This window comes from Artemia franciscana, chromosome 14 (assembly GCF_032884065.1).
Source record: "Artemia franciscana chromosome 14, ASM3288406v1, whole genome shotgun sequence".
In the NCBI taxonomy this organism is placed as follows: domain Eukaryota; kingdom Metazoa; phylum Arthropoda; class Branchiopoda; order Anostraca; family Artemiidae; genus Artemia; species Artemia franciscana.
The window spans coordinates 149,818-176,904 of NC_088876.1; the positions used below are offsets into that span (position 1 = coordinate 149,818).

At 31.9% G+C, this 27,087-nt stretch overlaps 1 long non-coding RNA gene across 1 annotated transcript; it reads left to right on the forward strand.

The window, feature by feature from the left end:
- The first annotated feature begins 6 nt into the window (after positions 1–6).
- Positions 7–11,688, forward strand: LOC136035809 (uncharacterized). Its single transcript, XR_010619511.1, has 2 exons — positions 7–150; positions 11,440–11,688. It is a non-coding gene; the product is annotated as an uncharacterized LOC136035809 (long non-coding RNA).
- The last annotated feature ends 15,399 nt before the right edge of the window (positions 11,689–27,087 follow it).

Below are 27,087 nucleotides of genomic sequence, written 5' to 3' on the forward strand. Positions count from 1 at the left end.
TCCAATCACTACCACAATTAAGGTAACCATATCAGCAATTGAAAACCCAGGGAATTGCAGGAAAAGGAGGTGGGCATTTGAAAATGCTATTAATGGTAGACTTTCTGGCCCGAATGATATATTTGCAACTGCTGCTGATGCCAACCCAAGGTAAAAATTTATAGAGAGAGAGAAAGAGAAATAATTTATAAATAGAAAATAAAAAAAATACATCATCTTTCAAAAATCACCAGGGAAACCCTTTGGGTTGTATATGATGGTTGTTTCCATCCTTATAATTTACTAATATATATTCACACTTCACTTATAAATCATAAATCGTAACAAAAAGCAGAAGAATCATTAATAACTTCCCAGAAGGTAATGCTCTGGGAAGTTATTATTGATTTTTTTCAAACAGTTCGTGGTAAGAAACTGTAGCAAGGAGCGACCCAGCTCAATAGTAACCGAAACTCTAAAAAACCAAATTTTGATACCAATAGTTACATCAAAAGAATCAAATTTTAATGCTGATTTTAAATAAAAAAGTTTCATCAGGGTTTAATTTTACCCACCAATGGTAATGGTAAAATGGAAAATAGGGAGAAATACCCCTTAAAAGTCATCGAATCTTAAAGAAAATCACACCATCAGATTCAGCATATCAGAAAACACTACAGTAGAAGTTTCATTTCCTATCTACAAAAATGCGGAATTTTGTACTTATAGCCACAAGGCAGATCACGGATGAGTTAGATGTCTGGAATGTTACGGAATGTTAGATGTCTCTTGAGCTGAAAATCTATTATGTCACTTGACAAGAAACGCTTTAGTGATTTGGTGACAAAATGACATTTGTGGTCACTTTTCCTGACACATTAATGAACCAAGCTTCAAAATTAGTAAATAGTTCAAGAATTTCAGGGAGGATAACTGTAATATTTAAAACATTTTATATTGTTTTCTTAGGAGTATTGTATTTTATAGGGTTTGAAGATCAGGTTCGAATCTAGGATTACATTTGAAATAAGAAAATTGTGGCAGTGCTGCTAAATATATCTGTGTTCTTTTTTCGACTGCATATTTCAAAATATTTTTTTTTATCACAATTTTACACAGAGGGAACGGGGCATATTTTTATATGTAATAAATTACAAAAAGGATTTTCTTAGGGAGGGATTATAGCGTAAGATTTCGCATTGAGAAAAATCACAGATGTCGAAAAACTAGCCACTACTTGAGGAAATAAATTCGAAATAAAAATCTTTTTGTTGTAAAACAAAGAAATAGTTTCAAAAACAGCAACCGGTTTTATGGCCAGAATAAAGAGAAATAAGATAAACAAACAAACACATATTTCGCCCAGTAAAAACTAGGGTGTCTTCAGCGTAAAAAAAAAGAAAGGGAAAAATAACAAGAACGTGAAACTAAAAAAATTTAATTAAAAATTGACCAATCCAACTAAAATATGTATAAGGCTCACATAAGAAATCAACATTTAATACTCACATATAAAATTAGCTGGTTACTTCCATGAACCTACAAAAGCAACTGGAAAAACAAGATTATAATTTTAAAATGAAATTAATTATCCTGTCGAAGAAAGATTTTTCAATTAGCATATAATGCTTGCAGTCTTTGTGGTTTTCATCTATTTCGTTCCCGTCAAGATTTGGCATTTTTTTTTTTTTTTTTTTGTTTAGGTTAATTTTCCAAAACAATAGCATAAATAGAATCAATGTTTAAATTACCAGTGTCAATTTTAATTGCTAAGTATGTAAATTGTTTTCTATTTTCTATTTTCCTATCGTCTTTTTCTTTTGTCAATTTCTCTTTTTTTTCTACATATCCATTGCCTAGAATCTTTATCATTGGAAATGATCCTAGCGTCCTTAAATTGCAAAAAATTATTGGGACGATAAAAATAAGTTTTGTTTCGGGAAGCTTTATAAATTTGTGATTATTATGTGTCGAATTTTAGTGCTCAATAAAATTGTTTCGCAAACTGTTGGTGGGTTCAACCTACCAACAATTTTTTGCAAAATTTACCACACGAGCAGGCAACGCTATATACTTCATTTGCAGAAATGCTCTCAGTGTTATCTTTCCCAAGATTTTGAAAATTTGTGAATGGCCTGATCAATTTGAAGAAAGGTACAATGTTATTTTTCAATAAAGTACGATTAAGTTTCCCACTAAGAGCTAGTATATAAGGTAATATAAAAAGAAAGACATTTATTTAAAATTAAAGAGTCAGGAGCTTAGGACTCTTCATTTTCATTATCTTGTTTTTTTTTCAGTCCTACTAAATTTTTTCGGTGCAACTTAATTTTTTTGGTGCTATATACTCTGTAAAATTATTCCCCAGAGTATGTTGAGAGTGAATTATTATTTTTGAGGGATATTTCATTTTGCTACAGGTATCCATTTAAATTCATAAATGAAATGACTAAAAAAGGCAAAGTAAGTAATGAAGTAAGCCCCAAAGCCCCGTACTTCAGGCCCCTGCCAAAAATATTCTTTAGAAGAAAAGGATATTTGGGAATAAAAAGAGAATCCGTTCTAATCTAAAGGACCCTCGGTGAAAAATAGGAAATGTCTCTAGAAATGTACTTCTTTACACTTCAGGGACTGAAGGCTTGCAAGAGCGACTTGTCAAATTCTCATTAGAAGCCGGTGACAATTTTTTATAAGAATACGGCCAAAAAAACTATTTTAATTTATTTTGTTTCTCATTTACCTTGAATTCATTAATGATCTATTTACAACAAAGTTAATCCTATTTAAAAGTTAATTTATGTACCTTGGTTATTAAATTCAATAGCGATGTTAGAATTTAGTTTAACATTCACACTTGAGGCTTTTTTGGGAGGTAAAGTTTAAAGACTAGCGTGCTAACCCCTCGGATAACCATGTATGAAATGTTCGCTCTCATCTTTTCACTTCTTTTTATTTATACCGGCCGTACACCCGTTTATCGTCTCCAGATTAGTCTTTTTGCTTTGTCTACTACTACTACCACTACTAATAATTCACTACAGCACCAAACCGCCCGAGGCCAACACAGCTACGCACGTTCCTTCTCCAACCTAACCTATTTAAAGCCTCCCTCTTTACATCCTCCCAGGAAGTTCTCATTTCCTTTAAATCTTTATTTATGACATCCTCCCAACCCAGACAAGGACGGACCTGCTTTCCGTGTAGCCCCAGACGGTTGGCCAAAAGAACATCTTCGTAATCTATCATCCTTCATCCGTAGAAGGTGACCTAGCCATCTTAACCTTTCTTTCATTATAGCCCTAGAAAGTGGGATTGAACCACATTTTTCGTACAACCTACCGATTGAAATACGGTCAGTCAGCCGGGTACCCAGAACAATCCGTAGGCGATTTCTCTGGAAAACATCTAGTAAATTTTCATCTGCTTTTCCGAGCACCCATGCTTCAGAGCCATATTTGACCACTGTCATCACTGTAGCTTCCAATATTCTAATCTTGGTTTGCAGACTTATCTTTCTATTCTTCCAAACTTTTTTTAACTGTGAAAAAAACACCCTGAGCCTTAGCTATTCTACTGTTATCATCTTCACTGCTCCCACCATCTTTACTAATAATACTAACAAGGTAACTGAAGATCCTAACCTGATCAATCTTTTTGTTTCCTAATATCACCTGTTCATCTTCACTTATTCCTAGCCTTAGTGACTTAGTCTTCTTAACATTAATTTTCAAGCCTACTTTAGCACCCTGAATTCGCAAAATCTCTAAAAATCCATTCATTTTGCTCACACTTTCATCTAATATGCTTAAATCATCAGCATAATCAGATTTAGGTCTCTTATCTGTTTATTACAAAGATTCTTCTCTATTGTGTTGCATATATAGCTGTGAAATTGGTTTTTTGGGATTTTGTAAAATAGAGGTCCATGTCCAAATTCTTATTGTTATTTTAAGCTAAACTGAAAAAAAAAACTAAAGAACATATAATATCCGTGGTAGTCCTTGGTAAATATAGCGAGTCTTACATTAATTTATTTTTATAAAAGCTGGTAAAAACTAACTCTGTAATAACGGTACGAAACTATTACCCCTTAAAATAGGATAATCCAAATTTAAATTTGAAAATATATCCGTTAAAGATTGAGTGAATTTTGTGCTGAATTTTATATAAAAATAAGTTGTATGTTCGTCTGTTACACTATCTATATATATATAAATAAGTTGTATGTATTTTTGTGTTGAGGGTTTGCATATGACGTCTGAAAAATAAAGAAATGAAAGAAAACTGAATAAAGAAAAAAAGGTAAAAAACTAAGAAAACTAAAAAGAAAAAAAAGAAAAAAACTAAAAAATTAAAAAAAAATTAAAAAAGTAAAAACCTAAAAAGAAAAAAAGCTAAAAAACTAAAGAAAAAAAAAACGAAAAATATAAAAAATTAAAAAAGAAGAGAGAACACACACATATATATATATATATATATATATATATATATATATATATATATATATATATATATATATATATATATATATATATATATATATATATATATAACAATCTTCAAAAGCTTGATGTTTTTCATATATATATATATATATATATATATATATATATATATATATACTAGCTGTTGGGGTGGCGCTTCGCGCCACCCCAACACCTAGTTGGTGGGGGCGCTTCGCGCCCCCCCCAAGCCCCCCCGCGTGCGTAAGTCGTTACGCGCCATAATAAATACGCGCCATTGTAGTTGTGTCCCTATGTCCCACCTGTGAATATATATATATATATATATATATATATATATATATATATATATATATATATATATATATATATATGGTTTTAACTACGTAAAACTTGCGAATATACAACATTCTTTGCTGTCCCATTGTCTTTGCATATAAATAGATTGTCAGGTTTACCGACTCTTGAACATGCAACATATAATGGTCCATGGGAAAACAATCTGTATTCAGATCTATACCTCATGATTCTAATGATTGCCCTTGAGCTTTTTTGATGGTGATTGCTAATCGACCATTCCCTGTCCCGGTGTCCCGGTCGTCATTTACATCCCCCTGTTTCCCCCGGTGTCCCCGTTGTAGTTGTGTCCCTGTGTCCCGGTCGTCATTTATATTCCCTGTGTCCCGGTCGTCATTTGTATCCCGGTGTCCCGGTCTGTATATACATTCGTTTTTTAGTTTTGTTTTTCTCCTTTATTTTTTTCCTTTTTTTTTCTTTTTTAGCTTGTTTAGATTTTTAGATTTTTTAGTTTTTTTATTAGTTTTTAGTTTTTTTTTCTTTTTAGTTTTTTTGTCCCGGTCGTCATTTATATCCCCCTGTTTCTCCCGGTGTCCCCGTTGTAGTTGTGTCCCTGTGTCCCGGTCGTCATTTATATTCCCTGTGTCCCGGTCGTCATTTGTATCCCGGTGTACCGGTCTGTATATACATTCGTTTTTTAGTTTTGTTTTTCTCCTTTATTTTTTTCCTTTTTTTTTCTTTTTTAGTTTATTTAGATTTTTAGATTTTTTAGTTTTTTTATTAGTTTTTAGTTTTTTTTTCTTTTTAGTTTTTTTGTAGTTTTTACCTTCTTTTTAGTTTTGTTAATTTTTTTTTTTACTTATGTCCTGGTCGTCATTTATACTCCCTGTGTCCCGGTGCTTTGTTGATTGCTAATCGAACATTTCTTTTGTCCTGGTCGCTTTCTCTTTGAGTGTCGTCATTTATTTTTTTCTTTTTTAGTTCTTTTAGTTTTTACCTTTTTTAGTTTTTTTTAGTTTTTTAGATGAAAATTTTTTTTAGTTTTTTCCTTTTTTTCTTTTTAGTTTTTTATTGGTTTTTACCTTTATGTTAGCTTATTTTTCAGTTTTTTCCTTTTTTTTAGTTTTTTTTTATTTTTTATTTTTTTTAGTTTTTTACCTTTTTTTTAGTTTTTTTAGTTTTTTTAGTTTTTTTTAGTTTTTTAGCTTTTTTACTTTTTTTATTAGTTTTTAGTTTTTTTGTAGTTTTTTGCCTTTTTTTAGTTTTTTCAGTTTTTTTTTTAGTTTTTTATTGGTTTTTACCTTTATTTTAGCTTATTTTTCAGTTTTTTTCCTTTTTTTTAGTTTTTTTTAGTTTTTAGTTTTTTTAGTTTTTTACCTTTTTTTAGTTTTTTTAGTTTTTTTAGTTTTTTAGCTTTTTTATTTTTTTTATTAGTTTTTAGTTTTTTTTGTAGTTTTTGCCTTTTTTTTAGTTTTTTTAGTTTTTTAGCTTTTTTATTAGTTTTTAGTTTTTTTTTGTAGTTTTTGCCTTTTTTTTTAGTTTTTTTTAGTTTTTTAGCTTTTTTATTTTTTTTATTAGTTTTTATTTTTTTTTGTAGTTTTTGCCTTTTTTTAGTTTTTTCAGTTTTGACGTCACCTGATCCAGTTTTTTCAGGTGACGTCACCTGATCCACGATCCACAGATCCACAGACAACTTATTTTTATATATATAGATAGTTTTTTTTTTTTACTTATGTCCTGGTCGTCATTTATACTCCCTGTGTCCCGGTGCTTTGTTGATTGCTAATCGAACATTCCTTTTGTCCTGGTCGCTTTCTCTTTGAGTTTCGTCATTTATTTTTTTCTTTTTTAGTTCTTTTAGTTTTTACCTTTTTTAGTTTTTTTTAGTTTTTTAGATGAAAATTTTTTTTAGTTTTTTCCTTTTTTTCTTTTTAGTTTTTTATTGGTTTTTACCTTTATTTTAGCTTATTTTTCAGTTTTTTCCTTTTTTTAGTTTTTTTTAATTTTTTATTTTTTTTAGTTTTTTACCTTTTTTTAGTTTTTTTAGTTTTTTTTAGTTTTTTAGCTTTTTTACTTTTTTTATTAGTTTTTAGTTTTTTTTTGTAGTTTTTTGCCTTTTTTTAGTTTTTTCAGTTTTTTTTTTAGTTTTTTATTGGTTTTTTACCTTTATTTTAGCTTATTTTTCAGTTTTTTTTCCTTTTTTTTAGTTTTTTTTTAGTTTTTAGTTTTTTTAGTTTTTTACCTTTTTTTAGTTTTTTTAGTTTTTTTAGTTTTTTAGCTTTTTTATTTTTTTTATTAGTTTTTAGTTTTTTTTGTAGTTTTTGCCTTTTTTTAGTTTTTTTAGTTTTTTAGCTTTTTTATTAGTTTTTAGTTTTTTTTTGTAGTTTTTGCCTTTTTTTAGTTTTTTTAGTTTTTTAGCTTTTTTATTTTTTTTATTAGTTTTTAGTTTTTTTTGTAGTTTTTGCCTTTTTTTAGTTTTTTCAGTTTTGACGTCACCTGATCCAGTTTTTTCAGGTGACGTCACCTGATCCACACATCCACAGACAGACAGACAACTTATTTTTATATATATACTAGCTGTTGGGGTGGCGCTTCGCGCCACCCCAACACCTAGTTGGTGGGGGCGCTTCGCGCCCCCCCCAAGCCCCCCCCGCGCGCGTAAGTCGTTACGCGCCATAATAGTTACGCGCCATTGTAGTTGTGTCCCTATGTCCCACCTGTGAATATAGATATATATATATATATATGGTTTTAACTACGTAAAACTTGCGAATATACAACATTCTTTGCTGTCCCATTGTCTTTGCATATAAATAGATTGTCAGGTTATCCCCCTGTTTCCCCCGGTGTCCCCGTTGTAGTTGTGTCCCTGTGTCCCGGTCGTCATTTATATTCCCTGTGTCCCGGGTCCCGGTCATCATTTGTATCCCGGTGTCCCGGTCTGTATATACATTCGTTTTTTAGTTTTGTTTTTCTCCTTTATTTTTTTCCTTTTTTTTTTCTTTTTTAGCTTATTTAGATTTTTAGATTTTTTAGTTTTTTTTATTAGTTTTTAGTTTTTATTTCTTTTTAGTTTTTTTGTCCCGGTCGTCATTTATATCCCCCTGTTTCCCCCGGTGTCCCCGTTGTAGTTGTGTCCCTGTGTCCCGGTCGTTATTTATATTCCCTGTGTCCCGGTCGTCATTTGTATCCCGGTGTACCGGTCTGTATATACATTCGTTTTTTAGTTTTGTTTTTCTCCTTTATTTTTTTCCTTTTTTTTTCTTTTTTAGTTTATTTAGATTTTTAGATTTTTTAGTTTTTTTATTAGTTTTTAGTTTTTTTTTCTTTTTAGTTTTTTTGTAGTTTTTACCTTCTTTTTAGTTTTGTTAATTTTTTTTTTTACTTGTGTCCTGGTCGTCATTTATACTCCCTGTGTCCCGGTGCTTTGTTGATTGCTAATCGAACATTCCTTTTGTCCTGGTCGCTTTCTCTTTGAGTGTCGTCATTTATTTTTTTCTTTTTTAGTTCTTTTAGTTTTTACCTTTTTTAGTTTTTTTTTAGTTTTTAGTTTTTTTAGTTTTTTACCTTTTTTTAGTTTTTTTAGTTTTTTAGCTTTTTTATTTTTTTTATTAGTTTTTAGTTTTTTTTGTAGTTTTTTGCCTTTTTTTTAGTTTTTTGTCCTGGTCGCTTTCTCTTTGAGTGTCGTCATTTATTAGTTTTTTTCCTTTTTTTTTAGTTTTTTATTGGTTTTTACCTTTATTTTAGCTTATTTTTCAGTTTTTTTCCTTTTTTTTAGTTTTTTTTTATTTTTTATTTTTTTTAGTTTTTTACCTTTTTTTAGTTTTTTTAGTTTTTTTAGTTTTTTAGCTTTTTTACTTTTTTTATTAGTTTTTAGTTTTTTTTTGTAGTTTTTGCCTTTTTTTAGTTTTTTCAGTTTTTTTTTTAGTTTTTTATTGGTTTTTACCTTTATAGTTTTTTTAGTTTTTTAGCTTTTTTATTTTTTTTATTAGTTTTTAGTTTTTTTTGTAGTTTTTGCCTTTTTTTAGTTTTTTTCAGTTTTGACGTCACCTAATCCAGTTTTTTCAGGTGACGTCACCTGACACATCCATCCACACATCCATCCACACATCCACAGACAGACAACTTATTTTTATATATATAGATATATATATATATATATATATATATATATATATATATATATATATATATATATATATATATATATATATATATATGTATATATATACATATATATAAATAAAAACACTAAAAAACTCAAACAAAAGAAAAAACTAAAAAATAAAAAAAATAAAAAAAAGGAAAAACTAAATAAAGAAAAAAACCTAAAAATAAAAAAAAACGAAAAAAAAAATAAAAACTAAATAAAGAAGAAAAAACTAAAAAAGAATACAAATTCAAAAAAAGAATCTATATATAGAGAAAAACTAAAAACTATATATATATATGGAAAATAAATTAAAAAAAAGCTAAAAAAGAAGAAAACTAAAAAAAGAAGAAAAAACTAAAAAGAAAATAAATTAATAAAAAGAAGAAACTAAAAAACTAAAAACTAAAAAAGAAACAACTAAAAAAGAAAAAACTAAAAAAGAAACTATATCTATTTATATATATAAAAATAAGTTGCATGTATGCCTGTTTGTTTGTTTGTGGGTTTGCATATGACGTCATTATAAGTATATAAGACTTTGTATATGACGTCATTATAAGATGACACTACAGACCAGGACACAGGGACACAAATGACGACCGGGACACAGGGAATATAAATGACGACCGGGACACTCAAAGAGAAATTACAGACCGGGACACCGGGACACAAATGACGACCGGGACACTGGGACACAGGGAATATAAATGACGACCGGGACACTCAAAGAAAAATTACAGTCTGGGAAACCGGGACACAAATGACAACCGGGACACAGGGAATATAAATAACGACCGGGACTACAGGGACAACTACAACGGGGGCACCGCGGGCACAAGGAGGATATATAAATGGCGACGGGGACACAGGGAATGATCAATTAGTAGTCACCATCAACAAAGCACAAGGGTAATCATTAAAAAAATGTGGCATAGAATTGAATACGGATTGTTTTTCCCATGGACAATTATATGTTGTATGTTCAAGAGTCGGTAAACTTGACAATCTATTTATATGCACAGATAATGGGACAGCGAAGAATGTTGTATATTTGCAAGTTTTACGTAGTTAAAAACATATATATATATATATATATATATATATATATATATATATATATATATATATATATATATATATATATATATATATATATATATATATATATACATAAATATATATGTATATATATATATATATATATATTATATATATATATATATATATATATATATATATATATATATATATATATATATATATATATATATATATATATATATATATATATATATATTCATCCTTACAATTTAAGACCAAAATATCATCTAAATATATTTTATTATTTGACAAAACATGTTTTAAATTATTGGGATTATTCTTATCCATCAAATAATTATATTCTAGTTGACTTAAAAACAAGTCAGCTATAAATGGGCTGGCATCCCCCCCCCACATGGGTATTCCCACGATATGCTTGTACAAATTACCATTGAATCTTATATGAGTTTTATGTAAAACAAATTCTAATAAATCCAAAATCATGTCCAAGCTGTAACATCTTAAGTTAACTGTAGTCTTAAAGCAATTTGTCCATATAGCTTTTTTATTATAAGTGTTTTAATTTTGGCATAGTGTGTTTTAATTTTGTTTTAAATCCTTTTGGCATGTCTTAAAAGTTTCAACTAAATACCCTTAGCCGTTTCTACAAAAATTTCTGATACTCCCTTTTGACAACCTTCATACGCATACTGTAGTTTGAATTAGTTCAACATTCATTGAATTATATCACGTTTAGTATCCTTAACGTTATTAGAGAGCCAGAGTCAAACCTGCTCCCATTTCCAAAAGAAAAATTTAAAGTGTAAAGACTGGGGATTGTCCATAACTTAAAGTCGTTTTTCCAATGGCTAGGTGGATTGTGTCATTCTTAGAGGAATAGTTAAGGTTTCTTTCAACTATGCTGGGCAAAACAACTACCTCAAAATTTTTATGTCCTTGGGAAGTTTTTGATTTCCTTGGGAAATTTCGATCCTTGAGAAATTCTTGGGAAGGAGAGGGGCTCGTTAGTCTGTAATCACTGTTAAATCTCAAAAACTGAATTAGAACCTTTAATTGACAATCGAACGAGCCCTCTCTAAGGTCTATATGACAACTCCTTCCGTAAGAAACGGGTAAGTGAGCAGAAAAATAACAATGGATAAATCAAAATTCTCTCTTTACTTAGGCATAGAACTCGCACTGTCTATAAAAATTGCAAACAGTGTCAATTGTAAAGCAATATTTGGAAAGGAATATAAAGAAGAATAGAGATCTTTTTTTTTTCTTACTTTAACTAAAATTCTTAGTCAGCATATCTAATTATAATCCTTTCAAAAATAATCTTTCTCCTTATTTATGTGTTCTTTGACTCTTTTTTTTCTTAATCTTGTTCTTAGTCAATTGTTTTTAATGTCTTTAGTTTAATTTTATAATTCTTACTCCAAATACTTTCTGTTAATTATTGTTTTATCCTGTTTGATTCTATTCATATTATTTCAATTTTAGAGCAGTCACATTGCATAAACATGAAAAGGTTGGTCAAGAGCCGCAAGGGCGAACTTTTTTCGGGAGATTTAACATTCTGAAGAACTTCTTGTCTACTGCCACTGTCATTAAAGTGAGAACTGTTTCAACAGTAAAAATAACAGTGTTTGCCACTTGCACCCCTCAGTATGGTACTATCCGTCAGTGCTAGCAGCACATAAATTTATGCATTTCCGGTGGATTATTTATTCAATAAATCTATTATGAAAACCTGAGTTAATACAGATTTAGTTCTTTAGTAGTTTATTTACTGCCACTGTCATTAAAGCAAAAACTGTTTCAACAGTAAAAATAACTGTGTTTGCCACTTGCACCCTTCAGTGTGGTCCTATCCATCAGTACTAGCAGCATATAAATTTATGCCTTTTAGGTTTTTCAATTACTCAATAAGATGTTATACACATCTAAGTTTATGCAGATTTAATTCTTTAATAGTCGATCTATTGGCACTGCTGTGAAAGCAAAAAGTATTTCACCAGAAATAAAACTATGTCTGCCACCTGCACCCCTCAGTATGCACTATCCATCAGTGCTACAAGCATAAAAGCTTATGTATTTCACGTTGATTATTAAATAGTTGTTGGGCTTATCAAGAGCAATTTTTCTTTACGACGATAGAATAGCTGAACAGTCTAACAAAATGTTTAATTTTCATGAAACTATGTATAAATTTTAGAGTTGATTTTACTTATCTAGAGTTTAAACTGAATGAATGTAGTTGATGAACACAAATATGCTTCTTTAGCAGTTGATTTGCTAAAATTAGTTGTTGCGCTTATCAAGAGCAATTTTTCGTTATGACGACAAAATAGCTGAACATCAAAACAGTCAAGCAAACTGTTTAATTTTCATGAAACTATACATAAATTTTAGAGCTGATTTTATTTATCGAGCATGTAAACTGAATGAATGTATTTGATAAAGAAAATATACTTCTTTAGCAGTTGATTGCTACAATAAGTTGTTGCACTTATCAAGAGAAATTTTTCGGTATGACGACAAAATAGTTGAACATCATAACAGTCAAACAAACTGTTTAATTTTCATGAAACTATCCATAAACTTTAGAGCTGATTTTACTTACCGAGAATTTAAACTGAATGAATCTATTTGATGAGCACAAGCATGCTTCTTTAACAGTTGATTTGCTACAATAAGTTGTTGCGCTTATCAAGAGCAATTTTTTGTTATGAAGACAAAATAGCTGAACATCAAAACAGTCAAGCGAACTGTTTAATTTTCATGAAACTATACATAATATTTTAGAGATGATTTTATTTATCGAGAATATAAACTGAATGAATGTATTCGATGAAAAAAAATATACTTCTTTAGCAGTTGATCGCTACAATAAGTTGTTGCACTTATCAAGAGCAATTTTTCGGTATGACGACAAAATAGCTGAACATCAAAACAGTCAAGCAAACTGTTTAATTTTCATGAAACTATACATAAATTTTAGAACTGATTTTATTTTTCGAGAGTGTAAACTGAAAGAATGTGTTTGATGAAAAAAAATATACTTATTTAGCAGTTGATCGCTACAATAAGTTGTTGCACTTATCAAGAGCAATTTTTCGTTATGACGACAAAATAGCTGAACATCAAAACAGTCAAGCAAACTGTTTAATTTTCATGAAACTATACATAAATTTTAGAGCTGATTTTACTTATCGAGAATTTAAACTGAATTAATCTATTTGATGAACACAAGCATGCTTCTTTAGCAGTTGATTTGCTACAATAAGTTGTTGCGCTTATCAAGAGCAATTTTTCGGTATGAAGACAAAATAGCTGAACATCAAAACAGTCAAACAAACTGTTTAATTTTCATGAAACTATACATAAATTTTAGAGCTGATTTTACTTATCGAGAATGTAAACTGAATGAATGTATTTGATGAACACAAATATACTTCTTTAGCAGTTGATTTGCTACAATAAGTTGTTGCGCTTATCAACGGTAATCAACTTTATTTTTTCTAAAATAAATGTATTTTTTTTCAAATTAGTTCTACTCACACAACTTCAATTTTGCCCTTTTTCATCTTTCATAGGTTTTAAATATTTAGAAAATAACCAGAAGGGGTGACAGGATTATTCTAAATAAATTATTTGCTTAGATTTGGCACGTGCGTAAATATTGGTAATATTAAAATTTTACTCAGTGTTGCCTTATGAAATGTTTTTTTTCTGGTAAAAATATGAATATTAAAGATGCCATATTCAATGGTATCTCAAGACAAGATGCCATTTTTACGTTTATTCTTTTTTTAGACCAAAAAAACCATAGAAAGAAATTATCATTTGCAAGGGAAAAAAGCTTAAATTGTATCTGTGAAAAGAATAAACATGGCATCTAGTGGTATGTTCACTCTATTCGTGGTCAATAATATGAACTGCTCAATATTTACCGTAATTGGTTTGTTTAATTTATTCCTTCTCAACTAATATCTAAATTAATTTTAATTATTCAAAATTTTTACTCCTATATTATTCTCTGTTATTTTGTAATATTTTCTCTTCTTCTTTGTTTTAGCAATAAGGTAGAGAAAATACAAGATTAGGTCATATGGATATTTAGGGGCCATGACCCAGGCTATAGGCAAGACACCACTTCTTTATTTTAATGCTTTATGTTTAGCAAGTAAGGAAACGATTATTTAATCATTGAGATTCCTCTTAGTGACTATTCACATGGTGCTTAGTCATAGTTTTAGTCATGACTACAATTATAACATAGCAAAAACTTTATGCTCACACGATTCTCAGAGTCACACTCCCAGGCGTGATGATAGTTCAATTTGGATCTACTGACCAGCGACTAAGACTAGGTTTCAATAATTACATCGAAGATTAGTGACAAGAAATTTGACAGGAATGAAGGGTGAGCAAATGGTACAAATAATGGTACAAAATGGTACAAATATGGAAAAAAAGTTGATTTTCTTGAAGAATTTGTTGTGCATTTGGAGAGCAGAATGTTTTTATATGATAAGACAGAGAAAAATTACAAGAATACTTCGATAAAACAAACAATCTTCTTGGCTCTGAAGATTTCCCTTGTTCATACCTTTCTTGAAATGTTCGCTCTCATCTTTTCACTTCTTTTTATTTATACCGGCCGTACACCCGTTTATCGTCTCCAGAATAGTCTCTTTGCTTTGTCTACTACTACTACCACTACTAATAAATTCACTACAGCACCAAACCGCCCGAGGCCAACACAGCTACGCACGCTCCTCCTCCAACCTAATCTATTTCAAGCTTTGTTTGCAATAAGCATATGTGGTCCCAATCCAGACAAAACCCCGTACCAAAATACTAATTCCATAGTTGCATCATCCAGGTTTTTATCTTTCAATTCTTGAACAAATTCTTAAGCCATTATTAGTCGGTTTTCGTAGAACCGAGTCCAACAAAGAACTCTGTGAACAGAGAAGCTTGAAATCTAAGCGTAATCGACTACCCCTAAGCCCCGTGTGAATGGCCAATTATTCGTTTTCCCTTATTTACTATAATTTTTATTTGCTAATAAAGGGAAGTAGAAAATAGAAACAATGAACATGCATTTGAATCATGACAAGATCGGACGAATTGTCAGATTAACACTCATAATGCAAACAAGCTTCCCTTTAGCAAATTTTCTATATTCCAAAGGGATTAGTTTTCAAAGTGCTTGTATCCTTTATATCAAAAGCAGAGCAGAAGTACTGCCCAAGTAATGAGTGATGTGAGTACTATGTATTTTGTTTACCAATAGAAAGTTCTAGTGCCCTTCATAAGATTTAAAAGTGGTGAAAGGGCAATTGGCCCATTATACCTTTTCCCCCAAATGAATCTGATCCAAATTTTGAGGTAACCATTTTGTTCAAAATGGTCAAAAACGCCAAATATTTACCCTACGGGTTGACATGATCCCCATTGGCCTTATCGGGCAACAGTTTAAGCTATGCAAGTTTCCTATTCTTTACATGTGAGTTTTTTCAGAACAAATAGTCGACAAGCTTTTGACTGTCATTGGCTTGAAATTGAAAATTCAGCTTCCGTATTTTAGAGTCAAAAAAGCAAATGTAGCCCCATTCCCTTTCGTCCCTTTTACCAAGTACCTCCAATCGATATTATGAGATGACTGTTTGATCGAAATGGTGTAATTGCCAAAGACTATGCCTCCAGTTTGGCATTCCTCCCGGGCAACGGCTGCAAGCTATGCAAGTTTCCCATTGTTTACATTCAAAGTTTACAAGACTGGGTCATGGGGACGTTTGAAAGCCCTGGGCTAGGCCAGAAACCAGCGGGCCAGGGATTACTTCTTACAGCTATATGGTTAAGCTCCAACGGCACGATAAATGGAAATCTTAGATTCATTTACTTCTTTTTCCCTCATTTGTTATTATTCATTCCTTTAGTCATAATGAGAGAGGGAAAATGCAACATTGAACGGATTGGGAAAATTGGGATTGATATAGTATAGTGGATACAACCTTCCTTTTGGTTTATTTTTTTATTCAAAATAATTCGAAGCAAGGAATCTGTTTCAGTATTGGCGCAGTATAGATGGGTAGATAGATAGATATTTATTCCAACAAAAGCCACCTAGGGGCCATGGCAAAAAACAACAAATAATACAAAATAATTACACATTAATATCCATATATTACTCTTTTCCACCAAAGCACTTTGCATAGAATTCATTGTAGAATCTTGGGAAGGAATTTATTCGGTTCAAGATTAATATTTCTAGTGTCATTTTTAAGAATCAAAACTGAATGAAGGGTAAGGAGCCCCCACCTCCTTTCCCCCCAAAAGTATCCCATTCAATCTTTGAGATAGTGATTTTTTCGAAACAGCCCAAAGTTCAAATAACTACGGTTCCAGGGTGTACAAGAAAAAACCATAGTCCCCAAGTCAAAGGTTATAAGCTATCTAATTTCAGATTAATAACATGTATGTTTTAAAGAAAACGTGGCAGTATAAACTTTGGAGAAGGCTCGTTCGATTGAAAATCAAAAGCTCTAGTTCTATTTTTTAGTTTAAAAAGTTATACTCCCCCCTCAACCTTGTCTGAAAGTACCACCTTAACATTTTCAGCCTTTCTGAAGACCCAGGATTAAGCACACCCATCTTTTCTAATAATGAACCTTTCGTCTGAACAAAAGGAAAAATGGATAACTTACAGCCATCATCCCTGGGTTTTGTTTTAGAGAAGAGAGGGTTGATTCATCAACAATAAAAATAATCAAGCCTGAAGCAGAGCTTGTTCAGGCAAAAAATCAATCCACTGGGCCTAAATATAAATTAATTTATGAAAGGTGGCAACAATTAACTACCAAAAACAAAACGAGGACCGACAAATAATCATACAAAAAGCAATTCAGCACCTCCCATCATCAATCCATAAAAAAAAACAGTTTGAGTAATTACAGAGTAGAAACCAGAGAACTCATCACCCATCCTTCTCAAAAATCCAGAAACAATGGCCTTCAAAATGACAGTATTCGAAACTAACTCGGCTTTGATTCATGCACAATATTCTGTGACAAAATATCCCAGTCACTTGGGCAAACATGACACACAGAAAACTTAGATCGTATAGTAACTACTCTAGGATATCTAAACTGACTTAAACTCCTTGTACTATTGTCATCAAACAGTTCGTGGTAACGAACTGTAGTAAGGAGCGACCCGGCTCAATAGAAACCAAAACTCCAAAAAATATAAGTTTCATCAAGTTTAGTCTTACGCATCAAAAGTTACGAGCCTGAGAAAAATTTGCATTATTTTAGAAAATAGGGGGAAACACCCCCTAAAAGCCATATAATCTTATGTGGAATTTTGTATTTTTTGCCAGAAGGCAGATCACGGATGCGTGTTTATTTTTTTTATTTTTTTTCCCAGGGGTGATCGTATCGACCCAGTTGTGCTAGAATATTGCAAGAGGGCTCATTCTAACGGAAATGAAAAGTTCTAGTGCCCTTTTTAAGTGACCAAAAAAATTGGAGGGCACCCAGGCCCCCTCCCAGGCTAATTATTTTCCCAAAGTCAACGGATCAGAATTCTGAGATAGCCATTTTATTCAGCGTAGTCGAAAAACCTTATAACTATCTCTTTGGAGACGACTTACTCCTCCACAGACCCCGTGGGAGGGGCTACAAGTTACAAGCTTTGACCAGTGCTTACATATAGTAATGGTTATTGGGAAGTGTACAGGCATTTTCAGGAGGATTTTTTGGTTGGGGGGAAGGGTTGAGAAGAGGGGGATATACTGGGGGAACTTTCGATCGAGGAATTTGTCATGGGGGAAGAAAATTTCCATGAAGGGAGCGCATGATTTACTAGCATTATTAAAAAAAAAACAATGAAAAAATAAATATGAAAAAGTTTTTTTCAGCTGGAAATAAGGAGCACCATTAAAACTTAAAACGAACAGAAATTATTACCCATATGAGGGGCTCACCTCCTCCTAATACCTCGCTCTTTACGCTAAAGTATTTTTAGTAATGTCAACTACTTATTCTACGGCTTTTGTGATTCAGGGGTCATTCTTAATGAATTGGGACAAAATTTAAGATTTAGTGTAAAGAAAGAGGTACTGACGAGGGGGTGAATCCTCTCATATGTGTAATAAAAACATGAAAATAAAAAATTCTTTACGTAAGTTAATTTATAAGTTACGTATATCTTTTACAAATAAAAAGATTCGTAAAAAATTAAAAGTTCTAGTTGCCTTTTTAATTAACAAAAAAATTGGAGGGCAACTAGGCTTCCTCCCCCGCTCTTTTTTTCTCAAAATCATTCGATCAAAATTATCAGAAAGCCATTTAGCCAAAAAAAAATAAAATATACAAATTTCGTTTTAATTATTCCTCTGCGGAGAGCCAAAATCAAAACATGCATTGATTCAAAAACGTTCAGAAATTAAATAAAAAAAAAGTTTTTTCAACTGAAAGTAAGGAACGACACCAAACTTAAAACGAACAGAAATTACTTCGTATAAAAAAGGGCTGCTTCCTCATCATCGCCCCGCTTTTTACGCTAAGGTTTTTTACTGTTTTAAAAAGAAGAGTTGAGAGAAAGAGTCAAACTTTAGCGTAAAGAGCGGGGCGTTGACGAGGAAGCAGTCCCTTTTATATACGAAGTAATTTCTGTTCGTTTTAAGTTTTAATGTCGCTCCTTACTTTCAGGTGAAAAAACTTGTTTTTTTTTTATTTTTAACACTTTAAACCAGAAAAAAAGACCTTTAAAGCACATGGACAAAAAATTATACCGTATACTGCTACAGTCAATGGATACAGAGGAGCTACGAATTTAGAAGACCACATAGTAATACAGTATACTAACTGTGTAGGGACGAGAGAGATATAAAGTTCCTTTAAGAAGCTGAGAAGGTTTGAGAGGGCACTTGCCCCTGGCACAGAAATTTCAGGGGTACAAATTTGAAATAAAAAATCAAATTTATAATTATCTTGCAGCTTTTATAGTTTTATCTTATAAAAAATAAATTAGAGGCCGTAGTTAGCATTAAGTTACTTGTCTACAGTAATACATATATAATAATACTTAATACAAACTGCAAGTATAAGCAAATTGAAGTGGTCAGAACCACCACTGCTGTCCCCTGAAAGATAGCCCTCGCCCATTGACTGTCTGACTGTAGGACCCTTCTTACCCCCCTCACCAAGTAAGAATGGTATGGCTATGCTCCTGGTTGAAAAACGAAAGACTAGTTACAATTTCGTTACATGTTCTTTTAAGTTTTAGCTTTATAGTCCCATTTTCTTTTAAATTAGTGTTGTTTTTTTCAATTCTAGCATTTATTTTTTTTATTTTAGTGTCGGGTTTCTTTTTTTAAGTTTGTGTTAGAAAAATATTTTGAATTTAATTTTATTAACAACTTGTTTCTCTCAACATTGCATAGGGACAAAACAGTCCTCTCGGCATTGTATTGGAGTATAAGGGGCACAAACATGGCAGTTTTTTATCACATTGTTTTGCGAAGCTAAAGTTTTTTACTGTTTTAAAAAGAAGAGTTGAGAGAAAGAGTCAAACTTTAGTGGAAAGAGCGGGGTGTTGATGAGGAAGCAGCCCCTTTCATATACGAAGTAATTTCTGTTCGTTTTAAGTTTTAATGTCACTCCTTACTTTTAGTTAAAAAAACTTGTTTTTTTTTATTTAATTGAATAAAAAAAACAAGTTTTTCAACTGCAAATAAGGAGCGAAATTAAAAACGAAATTTATATATTAATTTTTTTTGGGCTAAATGGCTTTTTCATAGTTTTGATCGGACGATTTTGATAAAAAAGAAAGGTTTGGGGAAGGAGCACTAGCTGCACTACAATTTTAGTTACTTATAAAGACAACTAGAAGTTTTTATTTTTTACGAACGTTTTTATTAGTAATGAATATACGTAACTTACGAATTAACTTACGAAACAAAATTCTAAATTTGTAGATTTTATTTACGGATATGAGGGGGTTCTTTCCCTTGTCAATACCTGGCTCTTTACATTAAAGCTTCAATTCGGTCCAAATTCTTTAAGAATGACCCGTGAATCACAAAGGCCGTAGAATAAGTAGTTGAACTTACTAAAATACTCTAGCGTAAAAAGTGAGGTATTTAGGAGGAGACGAGCCCACTTATTATATACGTTGTAATTTCTGTTCTTTTTAGGTTCTAATGCTACTCCTTACTTCCACCTGAATTTTTTTTTATTTTCTCATTGTTTTTTTTTATTTAATGCTAGAAAATCCTGCGGCCCCTTCATGGAAATTTTCTTCCCTCATGATAAATTTATCTACAGAAAGATCCTCCCATGTGCCCCTCCTCCCAACCCCCATATAATGCGAAAAAGTTCTCCTGAAAACGTCTGTACACGTTCCAATAATCATTACTATATGTAAACAATGGTCAAAGTTAATGTAACTTGCAGCCCCTCCCCTGGGGACTGTGGGGGATTAAGTCATCCTGAAAGACATAATTATTAGGTTTTTCGACTATGTTGAACAAAATGGTTATCTAAAAATTTTAATCCAGTGACTTTGGGAAAAAAATGAGTGTGGGAGCGGGCCTAGGTGCCTTCCAATTTTTGGGTCACTTAAAAAGGGCACTTAAACTTTTAACTTATGGTAGAATGAGCCCTGTTGCGACATTATAGGACCACTGGGTCGATTAGATCACCCCTGGGTAAAAGAAATTACAAATAAACACGCATCCGTGATCAAAAACTACAGTTCGTGGTAACGAACTGTAGTAAGGAGCGACCAATTTTGATACCAATAGTTACATTTAAAAAATTTCATTTTAATGCTGATTTTAAATATATAATTTTCATCAAGAATAGTTTTACCTATCAAGAGTTACGAGCCTGAGAAAATTTGCCTCATTTTAGAAAACAGGGAAAAACACCCCCTAAAAGTCATAAAATCGTAACGAAAATCACACTATCAGATTCAGCGTATCAGAGAACTTTATTATAGAAGTTTCAAACTCCTATCTACGAAAATGTGGAATTTCGCATTTTTTTGCCAGAAAACAAATCACGGATGCGTGTTTTTTTTGTTTTTTTTCCCAGGGGTAATCTTATTGACCCGGTGGTCCTAGAATGTCACAAGAGGGGTCATTCTAACGGAAATGAAAAGTTCTAGTGCCCTTTTTAAGTGACCGAAAAAATTGGAAGGCACCTAGGCCCCCTCCCACGCTCATTTTCCCCCAAAGTTACTGAATCAAAATTCTGATATAGCCATTTTATTCACCAGATTCGAAAAACCTAATAACGATGTCTTTCGGGACGACTTACTCGCCGCAGTCCTCTTGGGAGGGGTTGCAAGTTACAAACTTTGACTTGTGTTTTCATATAGTAATGGTTACTGGGAAGTGTACGGACGTTTTCAGTTTTTTTTGGTTTGGGAGGGAGAGTTGAGGGGGGGGGGTTACGTGGGAGGATCTTTCCATGGAAAAAGTCCTCATTGGGGAAGAAACTTTCAATGAATTGGGTGCTAACAATGAAAAAATAAATATGAACAGTTTTTTTTTCTACTGAAAGTGAGGAGCAGTATTAAAACTTCAAAAGAGCAGAAATTATTACGCAAAAGAGGGGTTTACCTTCACGTAATACCTGACTCTTTACGCTAAAGTATTTTTAGTAATTTCAGCTATTTATTCTACGGCCTTTGTGATTCAAGGGTCATTCTTATGAAATAAGGAAAAAATTTAAGCTTTAGCGTAAGGAGCGAGGTATCGACGAGGTGTGAACCCCCTCATATACGCAATAAAAACATACAAATATAGAAGTTCGTTATTTAAGTTAATTCGTAAATTACTTATATTTTTTACTAATGAAAATGTTTATAAAAAATTAAAAGTTCTAGGTGCCTTTTCAAGTAATCAAAATTTGGAGGGCAACTAGGCTTCCCCTCTCGCTCCTTTTTTCTCAAAATATTCCAATTAAAACTATGAGAAAGCCATTTAGCCAAAAAAAATTAATATACAAATTTCGTTTTAATTATTTATTTGCGGAGAGCCAAGATCAAAACATGCATTAATTAAAAAACGTCCAGAAATTAAATTAAAAAAAACGATTTTTTTTAATGAAAGTTAGGAGTGACATTAAAACTTAAAACGAACAGAAATTACTCCGTATATGAAAGGGGCTTTTCCTCCTCAACGCCCCGCTCTTTACGCTACAGTTTTTTTTTACTGTTTTAAGATGTAGAGTTGAGAGAAAGAGTCAAACTTTCAAACAGTTCGTGGTAACGAACTGTAGTAAGGAGCGATCCGGCTCAATAGTAACCAAAACTCTAAAAAATTGAATTTTGATATCAATAGCTACATCAAAAGAATCGCATTTTAATGCTGATTTTAAATATATAAGTTTCATCAAGTTTAGTCCTAGCCATCAAAAGTTACGAGCCTGAGAAAATTTGCCTTATTTAGGAAAATAGGGGGAAACACCCCCTAAGAGTCGTAGGATCTTAACGAAAATGACACCATCAGATTCAGCGTATCAGAGAACCCTACTGTAGAAGTTTCAAGCTCCTATCTACAAAAATGTGGAATTTTGCATTTTTTGCCAGAAGACAAATCACGGGTGCGTGTTTATTTGTTTTTTTTTTTTGTTTTTTTTTGTCAGGGGTCATCGTATCGACCAAGTGGTCCTAGAATGTCGCAAGAGGGCTTCTTGCGACAAATGAAAAGTTCTAGTGCCCTTTTTAAGTGACCAAAAAATTGGAGGGCATCTAGGCCCCCTCCCACGCTCATTTTTTCCCAAAGTCAACGGATCAAAATTTTGAGATAGCCATTTTGTTTAGCATAGTCGAAAATCATAATAATTATGTTTTTGGGGATGACTTACTCCCCCACAGTCCTTGGGGGAGGGGTTGCAAGTTAAAAACTTCAACCAGTGTTTACATATAATAATGGTTATTGGGAAGTGTACAGACGTTTTCAGGGGGATTTTTTTTTGGTTTTGGGGGTAGGGTTGAGGGAGGGGGCTATGTGGGAGGATCTTTCATTGGAGAAATATGCCATGGGGGAAAAAATTCAATGAAAAGGGGGCAGGACGAATCTGGTCACGTTAGAAAAAAACGTCAAATTAAGAGCTTAATATACAATGCTGGGTGTTCGGAGCCTCTCTATTATGGAGTATAATTTGAAAATAACACAACTATACGAGCGATAAAACATATATGCCACAACCATAGCTCAACTAACGAAAGAACTGCTAAGAGATAACACAACTATAAAGCGAAAACAGTTGAAAACTAACGGGAAAATAAACGAACTAAGAGGTGGAAGGGGCCCAGAAAAAAAATATAATCCTTTTTCAATTTTGAGCCTAACTTCCGCAAAGGAGTAATAATGTCAGAAGCCCCGAAATACCGAATTATTTTCTTTTCAAACAGTTCGTGGTAAGGAACTATAGTAAGGGGCGATCCGGCTCAATAGTAAACGAAACTCTAAAAAACGGAATTTTGATGCTAAAAGATACATCAAAAGAATCGAACTTTTACGCTAATTCTAAATATATAAGTTTCAATTAATTTAGTCTTTGTCATCAAAAGTTATTTGCCCTGAGAAAATTTGCCCTGTTTTGGAAAAAAGGGGGAAACATCCCCTAAAAGTCATAGAATCTTAACGAAAATCACACTATCGCATTCGGTATATCAGAGAATTCTATAGCAAAAATTTCAAGCTCCTATCTAAAAAATGTGGAATTTTGTATTTTTTGCCAGAAGGACAAATCACAGGTGCGTGTTTATTTGTTTGTTTGTTTTTTTTGTTTTTTTTTTCCCAGGGGTCATCTTATAGACCAAGTGGTCCTAGAATGTTGCGAGAGGGCTCATTCTAACGGAAATGAAAAGTTCTAGTGCCCTTTTTAAGTGACCAAAAAAATTGGAGGGCAAATAGGCCCACTCCCATGCTCATTTTATTTAAAAAGTCAACAGATTAAAATTTTAAGATAGCCATTTTGTTCAACATAGTCAAAAACCATAATAACTATGTCTTTGGGAATGACTTACTCCCCCACAATCCCTGAGGGAGGGGCTGCAAGTTACAAACTTTGACCAGTGTTTACATTTAGTTATGGTTATTGGGAAGTGTACAGACGTTTTCAAGGGGATTTTTTGGTTTGGGGGGTGGGGTTTATGGGAGAGGGCTCTGTGGGAGGATCTTTCCTTTGAGGAATATGTCATGGGGGAAGAAAAATTCAATGAAAAGGGCGCAGGATTTTCTAGCATTACTATAAAAAAACAATGAAAAAATAAACATGAAAACATTTTTCCAAATGAAAGTAAGGAATAGCATTGAAATTTAAAACAAACAGAGATTATTACGCATATGAGGGGTTCTAAAAATACTTTAGCATAAGGAGTGAGGTATTTAGGAAGAGATAAATACCTCGCTCTTTATGCTAAAATATTTTGAGTGATTTCAACTATTTATTCTACGGCCTATTTGATTCAGGGGTCATTCTCAAAGAATTGGGACAAACTTACGATTTAGTGTAAAGAGCGAGGTATTAACGAGGGTACAAACCCCCTCGTACGCATAATAAAAATGTAAGAATATAAAAGTTTGTTACGTAAGTTAATTCTTAAGTTACGTATATTTTTTACTAATAAAAACGTTCGTTGAATATTAAAAGTTCTAGTAGCCTTTTTAAGTAACCGAAAAATTGGAGGGCAGCTAGGCCTCCTTCCCCACCCCTTATTTCTCAAAATCGTCTGATCAAAACTAAGAGAAAGCCATTTAGCCAAAAAAAAAAAATATACTAATTTCATTTCAATAATTTTTGTGCGGAGAGCCAAAATCAAACATGCATTAATTCAAAAACGTTCAGAAATTCAATAAAAAAAAATAGTTTTTTTAACTGAAAGTAAGGAGCGACATTAAAACTTAAAACAAACAGAAATTACTCCGTATATGAAATGGGTTGTCCCCTCCGCAGTCCCACGCTCTTTACGCTAAAGTTTTTAATTGTTTTAAAAAGTAGAATTGTGGCAAAGAGTCAAACTTTAGCGTAAAGAGCGAGGGACTGCGGAGGGGACAACCCATTTCATATACGGAGTAATTTCTGTTCGTTTTAAGTTTTAATGTCGCTCCTTACTTTCAGTTAAAAAAAATAGTTTTTTTATTTAATAGCGTAAAGAACGAGGCGCTGAGGAAGAAAAGCTCCTTTCATATACGGAGTAATTTCTGTTCGTTTTAAGTTTTAATGTCGCTCCTTACTTTCATTTAAAAAAACTTGTTTTTTTTATTTAATTTGTAAATAAGAGCTTAAAACTTTACAGTAGAGTTCTCTGATACGCTGAATCTGATATTGTGATTTTCATTAAAATTCTTTGACTTTTAAGGTGCGTTTCCCCCTATCTTCTATAAATATGGCAAATTTTCTCAGGCTCGCAACTCTTGATGGGTAAAACCAAATATAATAAAACTTATATGTTTAGAATCAGCGTAAAAATATGGCCAATTTTCTCAGGCTCGTAACTTTTGATGGGTAAAGCTAAATTTAATAAAACTTAAATATTTAGAATCAGCGTAAATATGCGATTCTTTTGATGTAACTATTGGTATCAAAATTACATTTTTCAACTTTCGGTTACAATTGAGCCGGGTCGCTCTTTATTTACAGTTCGTTACTTCAAACTGTTTGATCCAAGAATGATTCCTCTCTATAAGTATGAACGTTAAACAAACTTTTTGATTTTTATCATAATTTTGACAATGAACAGTTTCATTAGTTTTCATTTGCTTGATTCTACAAAATTCCTTATTCAAATGCAATAAACGATTATCAGTAAATAAAACATCAAAGATTACTAACTGGCTTAAGTTTTTGTACTCTTTGAAATTTTATAGAAATTTACCAACCAAAATTTAAGACTAAGCATTGGGCAACTTAAGAAAACCCAGAATTACGGACTGCGATACTATCAATAGAGGTTGTGGCAAGGTGTGCTTTTTATTTAATAAATACAGAAAATGGGATTAAAAAGATCCTGGGATAAATTTGGTCTTAGTAAGCCTGATAAAGCAATAAAAATAGGTTCAAAAGCTAAAAAGTCTTTATTCTCCTCCTCAGCCTGTCTTGTTTGTTTGTTTTTTTTTTTATAAAATTCTTAGTAGCTAGGGTTTGTAAGCCAATAAATTAACTAAGTGGTACTGCTGTTTATCCAGACCATCAGAAATTATTTTTGATGTGTTTCTCTCTTTGTAATCTCTTACGTCTTTCATGGAACTCTTTTATACACTCTGCATCATATCTCAAAGAATTAAGAAGATCAAAGAATTAAATAGAATCAAATTAAGAAGAATCATTAAGAAGAATAAAAGAATATCTCAAAAAGCTTTTTAAAGAATTATTGATTATTTGCGTTAATTCTCATTTTTATTTTCAAGATTTCTAGTTTACATTTTCACATTTTCTTAAGTAAGTACTAATTCTTACTTTTTTGAGGTTTCGTTCAGTATGTGTTTTATTCCACTCTTATTCCTTGTCCTAAAAGAAGGATATTTCCCAGCGCAGGAAAGATTCCTACAGGTTAATCTTTTTAATCCTCTTTTTACCCAATACTGCAACCATTATAGAAAACTGTAAATCCAACCTGATATCAGCTTGCCACCTTCATTGCCACCATGGGTGAGCAATAAGAGGTGAATATTTTTGGAGGATAATAAAAAAGAAAAGATATATTCTATAAGGCAGACTTTGTAGAGCACCATCATTTGCCCCATTAGTTTGCAGCTCAATATATCAGGTTTGACAACATGTTATTTTTTATTAGGCAACTATTAGCAACTATTATAACTTTCTTTGAAAAAAAAAAATTAGGCACTGTCAGCTAGAATATTTAGTCACAGAAATTAATTCGTATATGAAAGAGTCTGCTTCCTCATCAACGTCCCGCTCTTTACGCTAAAGTTTTTACTGTTTTAAATAGTTGAGTTGAGAGAAAGAGTCAAACTTTAGCGTAAAGAGCGGGGCGTTGATGAGGAAGCAGCCCCTTTCATATACGAAGTAATTTCTGTTTGTTTTAAGTTTTAATGTCGCTCCTTACTTTCAGTTAAAAAAATTTGTTTTTTTATTTAATTTAAATGAAGGAATG